Raw genomic sequence first — 9,726 nt, 5'->3', positions numbered from 1 at the left:
GAACGTCGTTCGCGCTCGACCGTTCAGTCCTCCGTTCGGCTCATATCATATAGGGTACGCATTAAATGAGAGCGACCGCCAGACAGTTAAAATACGCGAACGAGAAGCATACGCACGTACGTAACTTTGTCAAACGAATCGTGATTAGAACGTTCTTATAAGAAAATTAAGAAATTATATCAGAATGTCGGACGTCGATATTAGCGGACAAGCGGTTTCTCCTTCGTCGAATCAAGGGAGTGGAGGAAATTCCGCCGCCGTTGTTAACGCATCGTCAACAGGCACACCGGCCGGGTCGAATTCATCTTCGGTGTCGGCTACGGGAGCCGCATCAGCTACAGCCGGTAGCGCAGGTTCGTCTGCAGGAGGGAAGAAAGAAAAATCCACTTCGAGCAAGGCGAAGAGTTCTAAATCGAAAGTTAGTCATCCTCCGATCGCTGATATGGTAACGAGTGCAATTAAAGGATTGAAAGAGAAAGGCGGAACTTCCTTCAGAGCTATTAAAAAATACATAGCGGCCAATTACAAAGTGGATGCTGACAAATTATCGCCCTTTATAAAGAAATATATAAAGACGTGGATCGCTTCGGGTGTTTTGGTACAAACGAAGGGCAAAGGAGCTTCCGGATCATTTAAATTAGCGGCTTCGGCACGTAAAGCAGGAGGTACGACAGCCGCAGGTACGAAGAAAAGAAAAACGGCCACTGCCAAAACCGGACAGAAAAATAAACGAAAACCAGTAGGAGGTGCCGCGACAGCTACGACAGCCGGTGGTAAAAAAGCGTCTGCCAAAAAAACCTCAGAGAAAACGGAAAAAAAGACGACCGCCGCCTCCGCCTCAACTAAGAAAACCACAGCTAAAAGTAAGAAAGGTGAATCTGCAACTTTGGCCGAGAAAAAAGCTTCTGCCAAAAAAGCCGTCGAAAAGAAAACAGGAAAGAAATCTACCGCCGCCACGACTACGTCCGCTTCCAATGCCGCCGCTAATAGTTCATCTTCGAAAGCAGCAAAAAGCAACACGGCCGCAAGATCCCCGAAATCGCCTTCCAAAGCGAAAAAATCTAATAAAGCCGGACCTACGAAAAAGCCCAAGGCGCCTAAACCGAAAAGTGCTAAGACGACGACCTCAACTGTTCGTGTTGCCGCTGGTGAAGGTGCGAAAACTAAAAAACCAGTATCACCAAAGAAAAAGAAATAAAACTATTTCTACTACGTATGACGATATATTAAACAGGCGACACATTTCATCGTCAGATCAAGAAGACACGGAGTTGAAAATTACAAATATCCCGACACTCCTGGACGTGCTACGACTTCCCTAAAAAATACGTTCGTCCAAGACCGTATTTTTTTAATAGAAAAAAAACGGTTCTTTTCAGAACCACAATATAACTTTATAAAAGAAAGAATATTTATATAATTTATTTATTATCTTATTATTACTTAAATGATTATTTTCTAGATAGAGCCGTAACTAATTAGGGAACCGATCGATCGATACTCTAAAACAGTAATAAAGGAATATTCAGTACAGATCAGATTATTTATAAATTTTCTAGTTAATATTTATTCTTTAATAAGAACGCGTATTCTAACTTCTTTTTTATACGATTTTGTTGGCCCTGAAAAGGACCGATATTAAAGGGCGTATGCAAAACTTTAAACGGTTTGCGTTATCTATTTGGTTTTGCTGTCTGTCTTTTTAGGCAATAATACTGCTTGAATGTTAGGCAAGACGCCGCCCTGGGCAATAGTAACGCCAGATAACAGTTTATTCAATTCCTCGTCGTTTCTGATGGCCAATTGTAAATGCCTAGGGATAATCCTTGTTTTCTTGTTGTCTCTAGCGGCGTTACCCGCCAACTCGAGAACTTCGGCCGCCAGATATTCCATTACGGCAGCTAAGTAAACGGGAGCACCGGCCCCTACGCGTTCGGCATAATTTCCTTTCCTTAGAAGTCGGTGAATACGACCGACAGGAAATTGTAATCCCGCACGATTGGAACGAGACTTCGCCTTTCCCTTCACTTTTCCGCCTTTACCACGTCCGGACATGTTAATCTCGATCGTTGTTAGATACTGCTCACCTTTAAATCAAAAACGGTACTGGAAATTTCTTACAGATCGGCCTGGAATTTTGTCCGCGAGCCAAACTCGTTATATCATACGCGACCAATCAGACTCTAACTCGGGCTATGGGCGGGGCTTAGAAGTGTTCCTTCGAATGTTATAAGTTCTAGAATTAAAGGCATTTTTTTAGTTAAGTACTCTTTGAGGTACGTGAGACGTCGGGATTTTTATTTCGAAATGCCACCGAAGACAAGCGGTAAGGCGGCCAAGAAAGCCGGAAAAGCCCAGAAAAATATCTCTAAGAGCGACAAGAAAAAGAAGCGCAGGAGGAAGGAAAGCTATGCGATTTACATATACAAAGTTTTAAAGCAGGTTCATCCCGATACGGGTATCTCCAGCAAGGCCATGTCGATCATGAATTCTTTCGTGAACGATATATTCGAAAGGATAGCCGCCGAAGCGTCGCGTCTCGCCCATTACAATAAGAGATCAACGATCACGAGCAGAGAAATCCAAACCGCCGTTAGGTTATTGTTACCCGGTGAGTTGGCTAAGCACGCCGTTAGCGAAGGTACCAAAGCAGTCACCAAATATACCAGTTCTAAGTAAATTAATTCACATACCTATGTGTGTTTCAATATACTACTTACCTGCAAAATCGGTTCTTTTCAGAACCACAATTGGATATACATTTTAAAAAATGAAATGTTAAACAGTAGCTGACATTTTATAAAAACAGAATTTTCAGATATATATATATATATTGTAGTTATTGTATTGAATTATATTATATCATTATAATCTGTTATATAGTAAGTATATAGAATAAGTTTTGTAAAAATGGTACGGCCCGAGATTGTTATTTAAAAATAAGGTAAAGTATTTCTGGAGTGACTTCGAAAATATGTGTATTCATTTTTATTACGTTTATGACTATATGATAATTAATTTATTTTTCCTAACTGTGGCTAATTGTGGATTGTGGCTAATTTCTACACGATAAGTATTAATCACGGGAACGTCTCGAAATGAACAAATAGGAACTGTAATTAATCAAGAATTTAGAATGGAACTATCGTCCTAATATAATGAGGATCGTCAAAGAGAAGATACTTTTTTTTTCGTTTACTAGGTTGACCTTGCTTGGGGACAGTGGAACTCAGTGGAAAATCGCTGATGGTGGGTGAGGAGGATAGGCCTGTGGTCAGAATCGATATCTTGGAGTACTTGCAGGTCAGAGGTTTGATTCGAATTTTGATAGATAAAAAAGTCAATTATTGTCGGTCGATTGGAGGAGTAGTGAGTTGGTTCGCTTGGAGCAATAAGCCCAAGTTCCAACTCATCTATTATCCCGGCCGATAGTAATTCTTCCAATAGCTGTGTGGTTGATGGCGTTGAAAATGGCCTGAAAATCTCCTTGGTCATCTGAATATGTTCCGAAGAGTATTTCGCCAATGGAGATCGGGTTCGTGTTCTAGTGGAATCCAGACCAGCCAGACGACTGTTATCTTGAGTTCCCCGTACATGAGTGGGGGGAGGAATTGGTCTTTTGGGTTTGGTTGTTTTTGGAGTAGGTCGGCACTTGCATCCCGAGTAATTTGCGGTGTATGGTTCTCAACAGTTGGTGCATTTCGGCGGGGAATTTCTGTCTTTGGGACTTGACGTAGGCCGGAGTGGCTTTACAGTTGGCCGATGAATGACCGTAGAATTGGCAGTTAAAACGTTGAACGCGCCTGCCGTTGCCGCGCTGGGCTTGGACTTTTACCACCTGATTCATTAGGCGGTCGACCGCGAAGATACGGCGTTCCTCTCGAGGAACCGACCAACATGGATTGGATTGAAACCGAGCTTCATGAGCGCGGTTCGGACTTCGAGTTACCATTACGTCGAGAGAGAAATATAATATATTAGCTGACCCCGCAGACACTCCGTACCCTGTACTCAATGGATAAATAAAGGATTCATTCTATCAAATTCTTCGTTCAAATCACTTTCGAATCATCCTTAGGAACATTCTGATATCGGAAAACCTTATCCGTAGTCGATAAACGATATCTAACGGATGAATTATAGAAAATGGCCAATAAGCGGCAAATATCCGATCGTAAGGGTGCACCATCGTTTCGGCGAATCATTCTTTTGGAATCTTACGTTCTACAAGCAAAACATTTATTCATAGGTATATACCGATAATAACGAACGGGCCGACGTAACAACCTAAAATGTCCTGAAATACGTGAGAACAGTTTTACTCCGATCGCCGTATCGATATGTGACAGTATCCATCCTATGAAGGATCTTTACATTCTACTAGCATAATTTTATGGATCGGAATTTTCCGACTTTTAAAGAACGTGATCGGCAGTCTAGAAACGGCCTGAGGACGTATTAACACGAGAGGTTAAAATTATTGCTTTAGAAGTTCACGTTGTCTAAAGCTAAAGTTTATTCATCGGAACATTCCGATAATAACGAGAACGGGCAGACGTAAAAACGAAAAATTTGCGCAACGTCCGTATAAACGATCTGTTCTAAAACACCCATACATTTCCGATAGCTGGCGAGAGACCCGCGCTTAAATCGTGTGCGCTTCTACGTGGGGCGATACGAGAGACGGATACGACGGGTCGGGTCGACCGGCGCTGTGACACTTTTACCGAGTGGCTTTTGATCAGCGAAGGTGGTATTACATATTATATGTTAATATATAAGATCCGAACCGTATTTTTTTATTTATCTAAATAAAAAGCGTATTTCGTCGTGTTATTATATATTCGTAACGCTCTCGCGATTTTGTATCGTCGTTTCGTTGTTCTTCCTGGTCGGTTTTTTTCGATATATCGGGAAGCGTACGACGACGACGACGGTATCACTGCGAGATCGCGAATTCGGCGGGAACATTCGGCTTCGTTAGAAGAAGATGATCCACGATTCATATGCGATTGGAATTATTATTTTTATGGACGTATCGGTTTTTCATCGGAACGTTCATAAAACAGCAACACATTTTGCGATAGCTCTCTGCTCTCCGAGCGAGAATAAAATAAAAAATCACGAAACGTTTCTCGTACGAGGTTTCCTTGTCGCTTTATATATTTCTATCTAGCGAAGGGTTCGGAGAGAATGTTTTTCGAGGTCTTATAAACGCCGAACGATATTTTGCGGCATCCAATTTTCGACGTAGTCGACGATCGTCGTCGATAATCGAGATAATTGGGTGCCTAGTCGATCGGTTGTGTATAAAAAAAACAAAAGATGTGTCTAAGATGATGATATCGTTTTGTTTTATTAGACAACTAATATTAAAATGTAAGAGCGTGGCGCCTCGGACCGGTTTTTCCGTCGTCTAGGCGCGCTATCATGCACCTCCTTTTTATTAGTCGTCGATATATATTATATATCGTCGTCTTACGCACACGTTTCTTTATAAGTCAAACTTATAAAATAAACTGTGTCTGTATTTGTTTTATCTGCTTCGTGTCGATAAAATAATAAGAACAGTTCCCTGGTTGATCCTGCCAGTAGTCATATGCTTGTCTCAAAGATTAAGCCATGCATGTCTCAGTACATACCGAATTAAGGTGAAACCGCGAAAGGCTCATTAAATCAGTTATGGTTCCTTAGATCGTACCCACAATTACTTGGATAACTGTGGTAATTCTAGAGCTAATACATGCAAACAGAGCTCCGACCAGAGATGGAAGGAGTGCTTTTATTAGATCAAAACCAATCGGTTTCGGGTTCGCGCTCGTCATCGTACAACTTGGTGACTCTGAATAACTTTAAGCTGATCGCACGGTCTCGCACCGGCGACACATCTTTCAAATGTCTGCCTTATCAACTGTCGATGGTAGGTTCTGCGCCTACCATGGTCGTAACGGGTAACGGGGAATCAGGGTTCGATTCCGGAGAGGGAGCCTGAGAAACGGCTACCACATCCAAGGAAGGCAGCAGGCGCGCAAATTACCCACTCCCGGCACGGGGAGGTAGTGACGAAAAATAACGATACGGGACTCATCCGAGGCCCCGTAATCGGAATGAGTACACTCTAAACCCTTTAACGAGGATCAATTGGAGGGCCAGTCTGGTGCCAGCAGCCGCGGTAATTCCAGCTCCAATAGCGTATATTAAAGTTGTTGCGGTTAAAAAGCTCGTAGTCGAATTTGTGTCTCGCGCCGCCGGTTCATCGTTCGCGGTGTTAACTGGCGTGTTTTTCGCGAGACGTCCTGCCGGTGGGCTTAGTCGTGTCGCGTCGCCGTCGCGCGTGCGTTTCGGCGTGCGTGTTGTGCGCGTCGTGGTTACGACGGCCCAACTCAATCCTGCCGCGGTGCTCTTTACTGAGTGTCGAGGTGGGCCGGCACGTTTACTTTGAACAAATTAGAGTGCTCAAAGCAGGCTAAAATTTCGCCTGAATACTGTATGCATGGAATAATGGAATAGGACCTCGGTTCTATTTTGTTGGTTTTCGGAACCCCGAGGTAATGATTAATAGGAACGGATGGGGGCATTCGTATTGCGACGTTAGAGGTGAAATTCTTGGATCGTCGCAAGACGAACAGAAGCGAAAGCATTTGCCAAAAACGCTTTCATTGATCAAGAACGAAAGTTAGAGGTTCGAAGGCGATCAGATACCGCCCTAGTTCTAACCTTAAACGATGCCAGCTAGCGATCCGTCGACGTTCCCTAATATGACTCGACGGGCAGCTTCCGGGAAACCAAAGCTTTTGGGTTCCGGGGGAAGTATGGTTGCAAAGCTGAAACTTAAAGGAATTGACGGAAGGGCACCACCAGGAGTGGAGCCTGCGGCTTAATTTGACTCAACACGGGAAACCTCACCAGGCCCGGACACCGGAAGGATTGACAGATTGAGAGCTCTTTCTTGATTCGGTGGGTGGTGGTGCATGGCCGTTCTTAGTTGGTGGAGCGATTTGTCTGGTTAATTCCGATAACGAACGAGACTCTAGCCTGCTAACTAGGCGCTTTTTGACATCCTAAAGGCCCGCCGGCCGCGTTGCTTTCGGGTTTCGCGGTTCGTGCGCGGTTTTTACTGTCGGCGTACAAACTATTCTTCTTAGAGGGACAGGCGGCTTCTAGCCGCACGAGATTGAGCAATAACAGGTCTGTGATGCCCTTAGATGTTCTGGGCCGCACGCGCGCTACACTGAAGGAATCAGCGTGTCTTCCCTGGCCGAGCGGCCCGGGTAACCCGCTGAACCTCCTTCGTGCTAGGGATTGGGGCTTGCAATTGTTCCCCATGAACGAGGAATTCCCAGTAAGCGCGAGTCATAAGCTCGCGTTGATTACGTCCCTGCCCTTTGTACACACCGCCCGTCGCTACTACCGATTGAATGATTTAGTGAGGTCTTCGGATCGACACGCGATGGCGTTTCGGCGTCGTCGATGTGTAGGAAAAGATGACCAAACTTGATCATTTAGAGGAAGTAAAAGTCGTAACAAGGTTTCCGTAGGTGAACCTGCGGAAGGATCATTACAGTGTGTTGTTATGCCTATATATATATAATAGGTAAACGTACAAGTCTGTAAAAATCATTGTCGAACGTTAAAGAGCCATCTACGAAGTTCGGAAGTTCCGATCGAATTTCGACGTCGTCAACGTAGCTGTTTTCGGGTACCTATAATATATGGTTTTAAAAGATGTACGCCCGAAAGCGGAGATATATACGATGAAGATGTTGTTATATAGGACGACGAGTAATAATCGTCGGCCTACGACGGATTTCGTTATAAATGGACAAATCGAGCGCAAAATAAAACGATTTTGCCAATTATATTTCTAATCGACGTTTCGATCCTCATATCGACGAACATATACGATGATCGGTAATGTGATTAGTTTACGAAAATCTTATCACCCTTCGTTTGTTTCATTCCAAAAGGGTGAGATTTAGTTTACGAAAATATTGCCAAACTATGATCAGCGTATGCTCTTTTGTTGTCGTACGAGGTGAGACGACGAAAATTTACAACGAACGTCACCATTTCGAGTAGTCTGTCTCCGCTCCTCTCGTTGTGTGTAGTGGAGAAGACGAAAATAAACCGTAAGAGCGTTTTAAAGTCGACGGCGGCTGCGAAAGGGGCGCAAGCGCTGTCTATGACGTGAGCGCGCGTCGTCGTCGTCTTATAATAGAAACGTTTCGATATGCGTTTAAAACCTAACTTAAAAAAAGATTACCCTAAACGGTGGATCACTTGGCTCGTGGGTCGATGAAGAACGCAGCTAATTGCGCGTCAACTTGTGAACTGCAGGACACATGAACATCGACATTTCGAACGCACATTGCGGTCCTGGGATCTCATACCCGGACCACTCCTGGCTGAGGGTCGTATCTCATTTCAAGACTGCTCGGATTTTCTTTGATCTTCGCGATCGACGAGAAATGTCTGAGCGTGCTGAGCGTATAAGCGCGATTCGATCGCGACGTTCTAAAACGTGACAGCGGACCCGTACGTGTGACCTAACTCTCTCGTACGGGTCGTACGAATATGAAAGGGATGAGACGTGTTTAAAACGGTCGTTCGCACGTTTTTGTGATAAACGTAGCGCGCACCATTAATACGATCGTCGTATCCGATAAAATTAGTTTTTAATCGACGTCGGATCGTAGGTGCGTTGTCTCTCGAATACGAGGGAGAAAACACCGTTTTTCGACGGCGCGTCTTTTCCATTCTAAACTTTTATATTTCGTATTGGCTCCTAATCTTCATTATTATGATGATTACGAGCGCCACGCATATTAAACTAGCGACCTCAGAGCAGGTGAGACTACCCGCTGAATTTAAGCATATTACTAAGCGGAGGAAAAGAAACTAACTAGGATTCCCTTAGTAGCTGCGAGCGAACAGGGATTAGCCCAGCACCGAATCCCGCGACCGACATCGGGCGCCGGGAAATGTGGTGTTCGGGAGGGTCCATTATCTCGACGTTACGTCGCGCGTCCAAGTCCATCTTGAACGGGGCAACAGCCCATAGAGGGTGCCAGGCCCGTAGCGACCGTGACTGACGGCGAGAGGATCTCTCCTTAGAGTCGGGTTGCTTGAGAGTGCAGCCCTAAGCGGGTGGTAAACTCCATCTAAGGCTAAATATAACCACGAGACCGATAGCGAACAAGTACCGTGAGGGAAAGTTGAAAAGCACTTTGAAGAGAGAGTTCAAGAGTACGTGAAACCGTTTAGGGGTAAACCTGAGAAACCCGAAAGGTCGAAGGGAGAAATTCATTCGCGGCTCGTAGTAGGCGGCGTGCGATCGCGTGACACGTGACGTTTCGGCGTTGCGCGCGCCTTTCGTACGTCGATCCGGCGACGAACGCGTGCACTTTTCTCCTTGTAGGACGTCGCGATCCGTTGGGCGTCGGCTTAAGGCTCGAGGTGGAGACCGTAGACTGCGGTTCGCGCCGTTTTCGTTTACGGACCCTCGTGTTCGCGGTCGACTCGCTCGACGGTATACCGAATGGTTTAAGGCCGCTACTCGTTAGCGTTCGGCTCGTCGCAAGCGCGTCAGATGCACGTCGGTAATCGGACCCGGTGCCGTTTCCGACCTCTGATGACTGTTGGCGACGAGGTTCTCGAACAGACCTAGACCGATCGGCGACGCTATAGCTTTGGGTACTTTCAGGACCCGTCTTGAAACACGGACCA

At 45.1% G+C, this 9,726-nt stretch overlaps 2 non-coding genes and 1 pseudogene across 2 annotated transcripts; all 3 read left to right on the top strand.

The window, feature by feature from the left end:
* Positions 1-5,572: 5,572 nt before the first annotated feature.
* LOC143206022 (small subunit ribosomal RNA) lies at positions 5,573-7,561 on the top strand. Its single transcript, XR_013008065.1, has one exon. It is a non-coding gene; the product is annotated as a small subunit ribosomal RNA (ribosomal RNA).
* A 699-nt stretch (positions 7,562-8,260) lies between these two features.
* On the top strand, positions 8,261-8,415 carry LOC143206018 (5.8S ribosomal RNA). Its single transcript, XR_013008062.1, has one exon. It is a non-coding gene; the product is annotated as a 5.8S ribosomal RNA (ribosomal RNA).
* Positions 8,416-8,834: 419 nt separating this feature from the next.
* LOC143206020 (uncharacterized) overlaps positions 8,835-9,726 on the top strand; it is a 7,872-nt pseudogene continuing 6,980 nt past the window's right edge.

Source organism: Rhynchophorus ferrugineus, unplaced genomic scaffold (genome assembly GCF_030347505.1).
Source record: "Rhynchophorus ferrugineus isolate W39M unplaced genomic scaffold, kcgeb_rfMv2 rfM512, whole genome shotgun sequence".
In the NCBI taxonomy this organism is placed as follows: domain Eukaryota; kingdom Metazoa; phylum Arthropoda; class Insecta; order Coleoptera; family Curculionidae; genus Rhynchophorus; species Rhynchophorus ferrugineus.
Note: the sequence above shows the minus strand (reverse complement) of the source record. Positions and strands in the feature narration are given on the sequence as shown.